The sequence below is a fragment of the Rhineura floridana genome, chromosome 5, assembly GCF_030035675.1.
Source record: "Rhineura floridana isolate rRhiFlo1 chromosome 5, rRhiFlo1.hap2, whole genome shotgun sequence".
Taxonomy (NCBI): domain Eukaryota; kingdom Metazoa; phylum Chordata; class Lepidosauria; order Squamata; family Rhineuridae; genus Rhineura; species Rhineura floridana.
The window spans coordinates 118,009,861-118,023,517 of record NC_084484.1 but is presented as its reverse complement, the minus strand read 5'-3'; the positions used below and the strand labels follow the sequence as shown (position 1 = coordinate 118,023,517).

Genomic DNA, 13,657 nt, shown 5'->3' with positions numbered 1-13,657 from the left:
TTCACGAACTCTCTAGTGTTATGTATAGAATAAAGGTATTATGTTCCAGCATAGTAGAACACAAGCCGTTCCTTAAAAGGGCTTCTTTTCATAGTTAACTAGTCCCACCTGAAGATGAGATGGCCTTCAGGATGATGGTTTGATAAAATAAAGTAGGTCACAGCTGTGAATCAAGGCCATAGCCTTGAATACTCCCAAAAAAGGAGATTATAAACACAGATAGGAACCACAAAATCAGCCAAGTACTCTGACAGCTGGTCTTACTTTCTGTAGTAGCATCCATATGCAGCATTCATAGTCACTTACAGACACAGAATCAGAGTACATTATACAGAGTCAAAGTACATACTTAGCATATACTGTGAGATTCACAGATGGGAGCATGTGATAAAAAAGGGCTATATAAGGCAATCAGTTCAGTAGATTTTTACCAGGGCTTTAGCCTGATCAGAAGAATAGAAGGATGCTATTCTGCATATTGTTGGTCCACAAGAGTGAGCTGAGTCCATTACATGTTATATTGAAGACTCTAATGTGATGTATGACTTGTACTGTTGTAAAGTATATCTTGTTTGCTGTACATCCCCTGATTCCTTGGCTATGGCCACATGTAGGTTTTATAAGTTAAATAGAACATTATAAGGTCTTCCACTGTTGAGCTCCTAATTAATTTTTCTGAGATATCCCTGTTGCTGTTATGTGCCTCCAAGTCAACTGCGACTTATGGCGACCCTATGAATCAGCGACCTCCAAGAGCATCTGTCATGAACCAGCCTGTTCAGATCTTGTAAGTTCATGAGATATCCCTAGATCAAAGTATAGTCTTTGGTGGGATCTCCAACCATTGGTCTGCCTATCCCAGACTAACTGCTGGCAGAGATTCTGGAAACTTAGGTGACCACATTTGCCATATCAGTAATTTGGATAGTTTGTGGACAAAGGGGAGTACGCAGAACCCTCAGTCTTGTGCATTCATAAGAAAGAGGCCATTCAGGCCATTTCAAGCTTATCATGGTAATCAACAATGAGCATAATTTTGGAAAACATTGTTTTCAGAAACAGATATGAAGCAAACCTTATGTCCAATGCCAGCCTTGGTTTTGAGGGGAATTTGGGACAGTCTCAATGATTATGGTAAGATACTGATAGCTACAATAATTCTAATAGCAAGATACTGGAAATATTTAGAATGTGCAAATCAAGAAAGATGTTATGACCAAGTATGGACACTAGCTGTAGTAGTGAAACTGATTTATAAACTTAGATTGCATAATCTTAGACCAAGTAAAAAGACTTTCTTTTTTCCTATTTGCAAGATCATTTTTCATGTAAAACTGAATACATCATCTGCATGATCCCAGCATAATATGCCTATATCTGGAATTCTTAACCACCTCTTTGTACCACACGGAAAATTTGGATGGTAAATTTGTTCCTCCAAAAGACCTCCAAATTCCTATGTGCAAAGATAAAGGCATACTTTTGAACTCTCACTGATAATTGAATGCTTTAATTTATGAATATTTGTTTGCAATTTGTGAATTATTGTCCAAGTGCATACAAAGGACATTGAATGTTTCTCTTTTTTTGGATTTGGTTATATCTTATTTCATTAATTAAATAAGAAAATCAAAGTTAATCAACACTGAGTAGTTATGGTTGAAATGCTTGGAATAGCATGAAGAAAATCTCCCAATACATGTCGTGAGCCTCCATGTGACACAGCTTGTCACATAGAGCAATTTAAAGCAGGGCCCACATAGTGGAACAATTATGTGAAACATTCCTTAGTTTTCTTCCTTTAAAATCTATATTATCTAATTATATTTCCTATAATATGAAAATAAATATGTAATCACAGAGGACAGGGACTTTTCTGTAGTGGCACCCAGGTTTAGAGTGCCTTCCCCAAGGAGACAAATCTACTATTGACATTCAGTCTTTTCAGCACCAGGTTACAGCCTTCCTATTTCCCAGGCATTTTAGATATTTAGTTGGAACCGCCTTTGTTTAGCCTGCCTTTTATCTTTATAAACTGCAGGCACACAGACGTGAGGTATTAGAGCCAGCTGGACTTTCTAGCAAAGATGTCTCATATCGAATCATTAATAGAACAGCAACGGTAGGCAATGGAAAATCTAAATTATATTTCTAGGAAACCTCCCCCCATTGAGCATTACAGGCCCAATGGCACAGAGCTGTTTCATATGTCTAGCTAAAACCATGCTTTAGCACTATATGTATGAGCAGGAAGGAGCTTGAGCAAAGCCTCAGTCTCAGCCTTCCCATTTTCCTCATTTCCTACTATGAGGCCATCAGAAAAACTTTGCTAATGTTTAATTTCACATGCCGCTAAGCTTGTCATGTCATGTCATGATTTAAAACAACCTCTGGTTTAACAAGCCAGCTTCATAGTCAATGGCTTGAAGTTGGCTTGGTTTGAAACTGATTAGAGGGCCAAAGAGCACACACAACACATTAAAATAATTGATCCCAATAGAGAAGATGTTCAAGCAAAAGGCTGCTTGGTTTGATACTCTAACCACATAGTTTATTTATTTGTTTGTTTGTTTGTTTGTTTGTTTATTTATTCTACTTCTATACCACCCCATAGCTGAAGCTCTCTGGGTGGTTTACAGTAACTAAAAACATTAAAACAAATATACAAATTTAAAAACACATCTTTTAAGAACAATTTAAAACACAATTTAAAAATTTAAAACAATTTAAAACACATGCTAAAATGCCTGAGAAGAGGAAAGCCTTGACCTGGCGCCGAGAAGATAACAGTGTTGGCGCCAGGCGCACCTCATCAGACAAATCATTCCATAATTTTGGGGCCACCACTGAGAAGGTCCCCTCCCTTGTTGCCAGACTCCCAGCTTCCCTCAGAGGAGGCACCCGGAGGAGGGCCTTTGATCTTGAATGCAGTGTACGGGTGGGTTCGTATCGGGAGAGGCATTTCGTCAGGTATTCTGGTCCCAAGCCGTGTAAGGCTTTATAGGTCAAAACCAGCACCTTGAATCGAGCTCAGTAACATACAGGCAGCCAATGCAAGCGGGCCAGAATCTATTTTATATGGTCCCTCTTACCAATCTGGCTGCTGCATTTTGCACAAGCTACATTTTCTGAACCGTCTTCAAAGGCAGCCCCATGTAGAGTGCATTGCAGTAATCTAATCTGGAGGTTACCAGAGCATGGACAACTGAAGCCAGGTTATCCCTGTCCAGATAGGGACGTAGTTGGGCTACCAACCGAAGTCGATAGAAGACACTCTGTGCCACCGAGGCTACCTGAGCCTCAAGTGACAGAGATGGTTCTAGGAGAACCTCCCAGCTATGAACCTGCTCCTTCAGGGGAAGTGCAACCCCATCCAGGATAGGTTGGACATCAACCATCTGGTCAGAAGAACCACCCACTAGCAGCATCTCAGTCTTGTCTGGATTGAGCCTCAGTTTATTATCCCTCATCCAGTCCATTGTCGCAGCCAGGCACCGGTTCAGCACATTGACAGCCTCACCTGAAGAAGATGAAAAGGAGAAACAGAGCTGCGTGTCATCAGCATACTGATGGCAACACACTCCAAATCTCCAATGACCTCACCCAATGGTTTCATGTAGATGTTGAACAGCATGGGGGACAGAACTGACCCCTGCGGAACCCCAAACTGGAGAGTCCAGGGTGCCGAGCAATGTTCCCCAAGCACCACCTTCTGGAGACGACCTGCCAAGTAGGAGCGGAACCACCTCAATGCAGTACCTCCCACTCCCAACTCAGCCAGTCTCCCCAGAAGGATACCATGGTTGATGGTATCGAAAGCCACTGAGAGATCAAGGAGAATCAACAGAGTCACACTCCCCTTGTCTCTCTCCCAACAAAGGTCATCATATAGGATGACCAAGGCTGTTTCTGTGCCAAAACCAGGCCTGAAACCCGACTGAAATGGATCCAGATAATCGGTCTCATCCAAGAGGGTCTGGAGCTGGCCCACAACCACTCCTTCAAGGACCTTGCCCAGGAATGGAACATTTGCTACCGGCCTATAGTTATTATGATTTTCTGGATCCAGGGAGGGTCACTTCAGGAGTGGTCTCACTACTGCCTCTTTCAGGCAGCCAGGGACCACCCCCTCTCGCAGAGAGGCATTCATCACTTCCCTGGCGCAGCCAGCTATTCCATCCCTGCTAGCTTTTATTAGCCAAGAAGGGTAAGCATCCAGCACAGAAGTGGTTGCACGAACCTGTCCAAGCACCTAGTTCACAACAATCAGTAAGAGTTTCATTGAGAGTAAGGGTTTAACATTAAAGAACTTGTGCATATGTACCTACAAGGGAATTATTTTGTAGATAAGTTCATGTGGTTTTATAGCAGTTTACAAGAGTAAAGAGTTTTAACATTTTACATGTACCTATACTTACAAAGCAGCTGGCTCTGGATACTGACCACCCCATGCTTAGAAGATCATGTTGCATTCTGAGCTGAAGTACATGTTTGCAGGGAAATGGTGATCAATTCAGACTATAGCTGGACATTACAAGTTGCACAAACTTCTGAACTGGGTGATTACAAACTTTAACGGCAGAAGTTGAATTAATTATTGACTTTTCTAAGCATGTTTCACTTAATTTGTACATTTACAGTATTTGTACATTAAAGATAAAACATTTCTTCCCACCATCCAGGTCATCAACCCATGATCCAGTCCTTTTTTTAAAAAAAACCCACCTAATAAAATATGCCCTTATCACAGTTCAAACAAAATACAGAAAAAGGACGATAGGCTATAAATATATCTCTGCCATGGCATGCTATGCAATCACAACTTCCTAACCCCACATCTAAAAATATTTTTGGGGTCAAAGCTTATCTTTAGCTACATGTGAGAGAGATAAAGACATTATATCAAAGGAACAGAGTGTAATTTGCTTTCAGAAAGAGAAAAGTTGGTTATGCTTCCTAATGCGTAAATCCAGGTTAGAGCTCACTAATGTTCATTACACTCTAAGGAGTATGCATATGCTTTTCCAGCTGAAATCCCAGTAAAAATGAGCTGCCAGTATTCCTCACCATTTGCAGTCATTGCACTTAACTGCAGGAAACTCATTGGTTGATGCACTAGGGAATTACTGATCAAGGAAGCAAAATTATTAGGCAAAAATGATACACACATTCTTATTTTTAGTTTGGTAAGTTTAAAATAGGCTCCACAGAGTTCATCATCATCAATTTCCCAAAATTCTCCTTAACATATGAAATATACAGGGTGTTTTTTGTTTTGTTTATAAGGATCAAGCCAATAACTGAGAGGAAAAAATCAAACTAAACATGATGTTTTTTTGTTTTGTTCTTTTACAATCAAGCCAATAACTGAAAAGAAATTGAAGCTCATCTTTGCAATTGGAACAAACAACCTTGCAAAAGACTTTGCCAAAATGTTATGAATTGAGAGTGAATAAGTACTGAAATATATACAAAATAGAGGTCAAAGGGGTAGTCAGCTTCTTCATGCGGAGGGATGACTGGACCACATTTGCATATTCCTTATGGGATAGACCTTGTTGAATCAAATTAGCTGAAGGAGTGTCCATCTGTCCTATTTGCTTATATTTTTTTTGTATGCACTTACTTGAATCGTCTGGCTCTTCCTCTAAACATATAATTGCCTCCATTGTTGGACTTAGTCTACTGACATTTGAGGTAACCAGTCTTGGGATAATTGTTGGGAGATCTACAGAAACAGATATCCTCTGAGGATCCAGTTTCCTCTTCTTCTAGATATCTCATATTCAGCCAGTAATTGGGATTAGATGACACAAAATTTTCAGTGGGTGTATTATGAGCTTGATCCTTCTTAGGGGATCTTGGATCAGCATTAGTTATTAAGGGGTTAATTCTGCAACAGCCTAGAGAGTTGGGAGACAGTTCTGTGCCACAGATAAGAGTTGTCCTGTATTCTCTTCTCTCTGGACTGTTTCACACCTGAGTGTGAGCTAAAGTCTCTAGATCCACACAGTCCCCCATATTAGTTATAGATCCATTTTGCTCTGGTTGGATGTATGCCAGTTGATCTGTGCCTTCCACACTCTTTGGCTTACTGTCGAGCTGAACTGGATCAGGAGTCACTAGATTGACATAGTCACTCTTGGTAGTTGTGGGTCCTTTTCGCTTGATCTGGATGTTTACTACATGAGTCTTAAGGTGCTCAAGTCTTTTTATAATTTCACTTTGTGCTTGTAAAGGTAAGGAGTCTAATAATATTTTTTCTTCGTTGTCAAAAAAATTCTTTGTTTGTTTGTACCAGGAGATTGCTTTTGTGCTTGTAGTGAGAGACTTGGAGGACCCTCGCATTCATATATATCTGGGTCTTTATGATTAGTGTGGGGCTCCGGAGCAGTATCAAGTTCAATTAGATTTTTGGGGCACTTAGTCAACTCTTCTAAAGAGCATTTTGATCTTGGCATGCTGCTAGAGCCAAAGGGGGAGCCATATTCTCAAAGAATCTTGAGATTAAGATGTTGTTGTTCTTTAAAAAGGCGTCTCTGCAATCAAACACTGCTCTAGCCGAACTCCTCAAGCCAAAGGAGACCACAGTGCATGTGTTAATACAACTGTAATATAAATAGTCCACAGTTAACAAACTGAAGCTCAATCCAGACAAGACTGAGATGCTGTTGGTGGACGGGTTCTCTGATCGGATGGTGGATATATACCCTGTCCTGGACGGGGTTACACTCCCCCTAAAGGACCGGGTTCGTAGTCTGGGAGTCTTTTTAGACTCTTCCCTCTCACTTGAGGCTCAAGTAGCCTCGGTGGTTAGGAATGCGTTTTACCAACTTCGGTTGGTAGCCCAGCTACGTCCCTATTTGAGTAAAGAGGACCTTACATCAGTGGTACATGCTCTGGTAACCTCACGTTTGGATTACTGTAATGCGCTTTACGTAGGGCTACCTTTGAAGACAGTTCGGAAGCTACAACTAGTGCAAAATGCGGCGGCCAGATTGCTGACAAGGACCAAGCGGTCCAAGCATATAACACCTGTTCTGGCCAGCTTGCACTGGTTGCCAATATGTTTCCGGGCTAGATTCAAAGTGTTGGTATTAACCTATAAAGCCTTATACGGTGCGGGACCACGATACCTTGCGGAACGCCTCTTCCGATATGAACCGGCCCGTGCACTACGTTCTGCTACGAAGGCCCTCCTCCGGGTTCCAACTCACAGGGAGGCCCGGAGGGTGATGACAAGATCTAGGGCCTTCTCAGTGGTGGCCCCCGAACTATGGAACAGTCTCCCTGAGGAAGTACGCCTGGCGCCGACTCTGCTTTCCTTCCGGCGCCAGGTCAAAACCTTCCTATTCTCTGAAGCATTTTAAGTTACATTGATCTAATTTTAATAATGTTTATTGTATTGTTGATTGTATTTTAATATTATTTTGTTATTCATTGTATTTTTATACTATTTTATGTTCACCGCCCAGAGAGCTATCGCTAGTCGGGCGGTATATAAATTTAATAAATAATAATAATAAATAATAATGGCTGATGTCAGTTCTGGTAAACAAACCCAGGATAATTTCTTCCAGAATTTTCAGAAGGTGCAGTTTGCATGTGTCAGAATCCCTCTGGGTTTAGGATAGTTAGCTAAAACCAGGTTTTGACGGTTCAATACTAATTTCCATTTGATATCATTTGCTATTGCAATTGTCTTCTGATTTTTTTCCTGCTCATCAGCACATCTGTCCATGGATCTTGTAAAGCAGAGCCTAGGCCCTGACCTGTTATAAATGAGGAGGGTTGGAGGGAAAGATCAGATATAATTTCAGGATGGGATTTGATCTTGTCATAACTATTTACTTTATTCTTAGGCTTTGTTATGGTTTCATGCTCTCCTTTCTCCTTGGGACTTTTTTCTAATAAAGAGTTTCTCAAAGTCCATTTTCTTGTATGTTGTGGCCTTTGCATTTTAAAGGTTCTTGGTCTTAATTTTGTTATTGGTTCCCTTCTTCTTGCTCCCACTCTTACATACCCTGGTTTTTTGTTTGGAAGGTTTGTTTATTAAAACACTAGCTTTATTTGGCTTTGTTGGAGGGTTCTTATCTTTTTTATGCATTTCCACCAAAATAGTTAATAGACAATTACATTCTACGAAGAAGGATTTGACATGTTCAATGTCCCTTGTCAGTATATAGAGCCATCCTTCAATTGGTAAACTATTCCCATTTAATTCTTCATGCTGCTCAGAAGTCTCTTTCTTTTTTGCTTTAACTTCACTAATAGCCAGCTCCGAGAGTTGTTTCAGCATCAGCTCATTTATCTGAGTATTTACCAATTTTGCTGATTGAGTTAACCCTGCAAGTGTTGGATTCTCTGCAACTGCTATCTCTGTTGCAAGATTTAAGGAAGTATACTCCTCACCAAGGGCTTGGATATTTCCCTTGAGGTCCAGGGACCAATCGAGGGGAATGTTTAGAGTATGTAAAGGCTCATAATCAACTTCCTTGTTTACCACTATGGGAGTAAAGAAGTGAGTAATTTTTGTTTGATTTTTCTGTTCCCTTGGGGGGTATTCTCAATAAAGGGAGCAATCCCCTTTGTGTGCTCTCTCCTGTTTCTCTTCCCCTTCAAGGGAATACTCTGAAAGGTTGGTGTGATTCCCAGACCTCTCTGTGCATTGCTTGTTAGCACCATTTCTTTGCACAGCAAAAAGTTAATTGCCAAATTAAGGATAATCTTTCTGTTCAGAGCTCAATTTAAACAAATACAAATGTACCCAGCCCTTGCATGCTAAGGAAGTTTATCATCCGTATTTGCACTTACTGCTTAGATTACATGCTGTACCAGGTTTACTTATCTCTCTCTCATCAGTGCTCCAGCTGTGCTCTGTATTTCCAAAGCTTTTTCAAGGCTTTTTCAATATTTCACGCTTGTTGTACAATTCTGTATGGACTGGTCTTTGACCATAATAAATTACTACTACTACTATATACAAAATACAACAATATAGGATAAATGTTGCATTTTCATTTTTAAACATTTTCAATGAAAATGAATTAAATAAACAATTTCCTTGGCCTTTTCTGTATTTTATTTTTACCACAATTTATTATACAGACACAAGAGTGGCTGTATGCTATAGCCATCATGGATTTTTTACATTCTGCAATGTTAAATTGAAAATACCCCCTATACCATTCTGATGTTTCCCATAAGCTCATTTCAAAACAAAACCTTACAAAACTTATAGTCCTGAATTCAGAAATGCTTGCTTAACAGCCCTCTAAATTTTCATGGAAATACATAAAACAGTGAGAATTGAGAGTTCAAAGTGTGAAAAGAGAGAAAAACCAGATCCCATTGGACTTTTTTCTGTTAGTGTTCTCATCATTTGTTGAACTTAATTAAAAATCAGTCATGTTCACAGAGTACCGGTAATCCTATTACTGACCTTGCTCCATACTCTGATCTTCATCTTCTGCAGTTTAAAAGATAAAAAAAATTCCCAGCTGATTTTTAATTAATTTAAGAAATTTAGCACTGAGGTCAGTGAAAAGTCCAGGCATGCTCAGTAAGAACTAACTGTCAGTATTCTAAAAGCTAGACTCACAGCTACTTTGTTATCAGGGGGCACACCCAGGCCAGACCTTTATTTCACTTTAGACAGTCATGGCTTCCCCCAAAGAATTCTGGGAAGTGTAGTTTGTGAAGGGTGCTGAGAGTAGACTCCTATTCCCCTGACAGAACTCCAGTGGCCAGAGTGGTTTAATAGTCAGCCCCCCTTCTTGTGATTGCAGCACTGTGAGGGGAACAGGGCATCTCCTAGCAACTCTCAGCACCTTTCACTAACTACACTTCTGGCCTGGAAGGTCTGGTGTGGAGATGGCCATTGATATCTTTGTTTGAAATATGGGTGGGAGACTACATGTGCCTGCTGTAGAATAAAAAGGTGGGGGAAACACTGGAAAATAATGATAATGTTCACAGTAGGGTTGCCAGGTCTCCGGTTTTCTGCCAGAGTCTCTGGCAAAAGTGGGCTGTCTCCGGCCTCTGGCCATATTTGGTGTGAAGAGGCTGATCTCCGGCTTTTGGACCTCCCCCTCAGGCACGCATGCGTGATTGACACGCATGGCTGTTGGGTGGGAGGAGCGGCCGCGATGGGCGTTTCTGGCTGCAGTTTGCATTGCGGCTGATAGAGCAGTTTGGAATCTCGTTTGGAAGCAGAAGGCTGCTGTGTGGCAGGAGCAGGTTGGACTGTGGCTGATTGCAGAGAGAGAGGCCTGAGAGGCCTGAGAGAGAAAGAGAGGCCTGAGAGGCCAGAGAGAGAGAGAGGCCTGAGAGAGAGAGAGAGAGGCCTGAGAGGCCAGAGAGAGAGAGAGAGAGAGAGAGAGAGAGAGGCCTGAGAGAGAGAGAGGCCTGAGATGCCAGAGAGAGAGAGAGGCCTCAGAGAGAGAGAGAGGCCAGAGAGAGAGAGGCCTGAGAGGCTAGAGAGAGAGAGAAGCCTGAGAGAGAGAGAGAGAGAGAGAGAGAGAGAGAGAGGCCTGAGAGATGGGGCTCAGCAGTCTCTGGCCATCACCACACCTTGGGGGAGGAAATTCCATCACACACACACACACTCTCACACCCCGGGCCCCCCCTCTTCCTTTTCTGATTGTGGAAAGCTGGTGGTTCCATGTCTGCCACTGCTGCTTGGATTGTTGAAAACCAAATGTTTAAATAAGCAAAATGTATAGCAGGATGAGGTTGCCATGTGATTTTTCCAGCTGGGTTTGTGTGTGTATGGAACTTCAGCAGGTGAACAGGCCTGTCCCCTCATCTCTGTGACAATGAAAGTTCTACGTCTTGAATTTCTGGCTGCCACCCAAAGAAAGCTGGCAGCCCAGGGAACAGGTGGGTGCAGAGTGGGTCTTAAAATAAAGAAAGAATCTTGCAGACGGAAGGCAGGGAAAACCAGGCCAGGTTCCCCAGGAACAATGTCTGTTTCCTAATCCCTGTCCCTGATAAATCACAGTTTCCATTTTAAGCATCACTTGTGTTGGAATTGTGGAAATGCAACTCGATTTGGGTGTTTCCATGTCTGGAGGGAGACAGAGAGGAGACCTCCAGGTTGCTGGGCTGTGCCTTTCCTTTGGTCATATGCTCATCTTCCTTCCTGAAAACTGATACCTCTTAGGAATGCCGACCACACCTTCCAACTCTCTCCTTCCTGCTTCTTCTCTGTCTCTTGAAGAGAAGAGATGTCTTTGCTTTGTCTCTCTCACCTGCAGCATGAGGGCAAAGGCCTTGTCAGGTCCATGAACCTCCAATGCAGGTAGTTTACTAGAACTAGAATCCCTTTCCTATCTATTGTGTATTTCCTTCAATGAAGCAAGCTGTTCCTTATTTTACTAAGTCTGAATCCTCAGTTATTGCTGCAGCGTAAAAGTCTGCTACTTCACAGGGAAAGTCTCTCTCTCTCTCTCTCACACACACACACACACATGAGCGCTGGGTCTGCTCTTGATCCCAAACCTAACTCTGCTAACAAGTTTCTAGTCTTTTTTCAGCATTGAGTTGCCTCCACTCAAGACTCTGGAAGTTAAATCTCTCAGTGTGCATGCAAAGCCCCCCGCAGCAGAGTAGGAAGCCTCTTTTTGTCTGTCAAGAGCCATTGACCAGCAGCAGCCAAATCAACCTGAGGCCCCAGCTGGCTTTGTCTGTGGGTCAGTGGCCTGAGGAGAAGATGCCTTGGGTCAGCTGCCAGCCTGCCCAATGTGCACTTTCAAAATTCTCCTCAAGCAGAGACTGCCCAGTGCTGAACACCCTCCCGCCTGAGAAGAGCCTGTGGAGCAGGTGATATTGGGGGACCTGCAGGCCAGAGCCCATCCCCCCCTTTTAAATCAAGGGAAGATGGCCGTAACTCAGTGGTAGAGAACATGGACAGTCGCTGCCAGTCGCTGTAGACAGTGCTGATGCTGAACCAGATGGACCAATGGCCTAACTCAGTATAAAGCAGCTCCCTGTTTAAATCACCCTTCATCAGAACCATAAGGACTAGAATCTTACTTTATTTTTAGGGAAACTGTTGCGCATGCAGAAGGGCCCAGGTTCAGTACTCAGCGGCATCTCCAGGTAGGGCTGAGAGACACCCCTGCCTGAAGCCCTGAGAGCCGCTGCCAGTGCAGACAGCACTGGGCTAGAGAGCACCCATGGGTCTGCATCCAACATTCCTGGGTAAATGAAGCGGATCCTCGCATCTGGTCCAATCCTGCCTCAGGCCAGGGCTCGGAGTCTTAGTTTGCTTTGGCCACCCTGCTTCATCTGCCCGTGCTGGGAGCTGCACAGCAGGAGTTGGGCCCATCTGTTCTCCTGGTACCTTTCAGTAGTTTTCAGGTTCCCTTAAGGACATAAGAACATCTAATTCCTCACCCCAACCGTAATAGGAAGCCTGCAAGCAGGACCCTTCTGGGAGGAAGGGCGGGATATCAGTTTAATAGATAAATAAAATAAATAAGCGCAACTGGCCTTCAGAGGCATATTGCCTCCAAATGTTAATGCAGCTTCAAATAGCATTTGCCTTTTTTGCAGCCACATCATGCTGTTGGCTCATATTCAGTTTGTGATCAACAACAATCCCAAGATCCTTCTTGCATGTAGTATTGCTGAGCCAAGTATCCCCCATCTTAATAACTGCATTTGGTTTCTTTTTCCTAGGTGTAGAACTTTACACTTATCCCTGTTAAATTTCATTCTGCTGTTTTTAGCCCAATGCTCCAGCCTATTAAGATCCCTTTGAATTTTGTTTCTGTCTTCCAGGGAATTAGGTATTCCTCCCAATTTTGCATCATCTACAAGTTTGATAAGCATTCCCTGCCCCTCCTCATCCAAGTCATTAATACAAATGTTGAAGAGCACTGGGTCCAAGACCAAGCCCTATAGTAGCCCGCTAGTTACCCCCCCCAGGTTGAGAAGAAACCATTGATTAGCACTCTGAATATGATTGTGTAGCCAACTGTGGATCCACCCAATAGCTGTTCCATCCAGTCCACATTCAGCTATCTTGCTAATCAGAATATCATGTGGCATTTTGTCAAAAGCTTTGCTAAAGTTGAAATATATTGTGTCCACAGCATTCCCACAGTCTATCAGGGAGGTTTGTTGTTGTTGTTATGTGCCTTCAAGTCGATTATAACTTATAGCGACCCTATGAATCAGTGACCTCCAAGAGCATCTGTCATGAATCACCCTGTTCACATCTTGTAAGTTCAGGTCTGTGTCTTCCTTTATGGAATTAATCCATCTCTTGTTTGGCCTTCCTCTTTTTCTATTCCCTTCTGTTTTTCGCAGCATTATTGTCTTTTCTAGTGAATCATGTCTTCTCATGATGTGTCCAAAGTATGATAACCTCAGTTTCATCATTTTAGCTTCTAGTGACAGTTCTGGTTTAATTTGTTCTGACACCCAATTATTTGTCTGTTTTGCCTAGAATGCCCTCCCTTGTCCTTAACATGGCTGCAACCATATCTACTCAGAAGTAAGTCCTATTGAGTTCTATGGGGCTTAGTTCCTTAATAAGCATGTTTACAGTTGCTGCCTTCAGGGGCATCTATCTGTGCTCGCATCTAATGTCTCTGCAACACTAAGCTCCTTTCTTCCAATAATGGCCTGGCCTGAGGGCACGTAAACC

The 13,657-nt window shown here is 42.5% G+C and overlaps 1 protein-coding gene across 4 annotated transcripts in view; it reads left to right on the top strand.

Annotated features, from left to right (window-relative positions):
- The window catches only part of ROBO1 (roundabout guidance receptor 1), a 1,232,929-nt gene that overhangs the window by 94,310 nt on the left and 1,124,962 nt on the right, over positions 1-13,657 (top strand). For 2 of the 4 annotated variants that reach the window (XM_061627952.1, XM_061627945.1), the window contains exon 1: positions 8,385-8,521. The exons of 1 other annotated variant lie outside the window; for it this stretch is intronic. The gene's annotated coding sequence lies outside the window, so the exon portion shown is untranslated. Of the gene's footprint in view, positions 1-8,384; positions 8,522-13,657 lie in introns of those variants that run through there. One more of the 4 variants, XM_061627951.1, reaches the window with a different exon arrangement.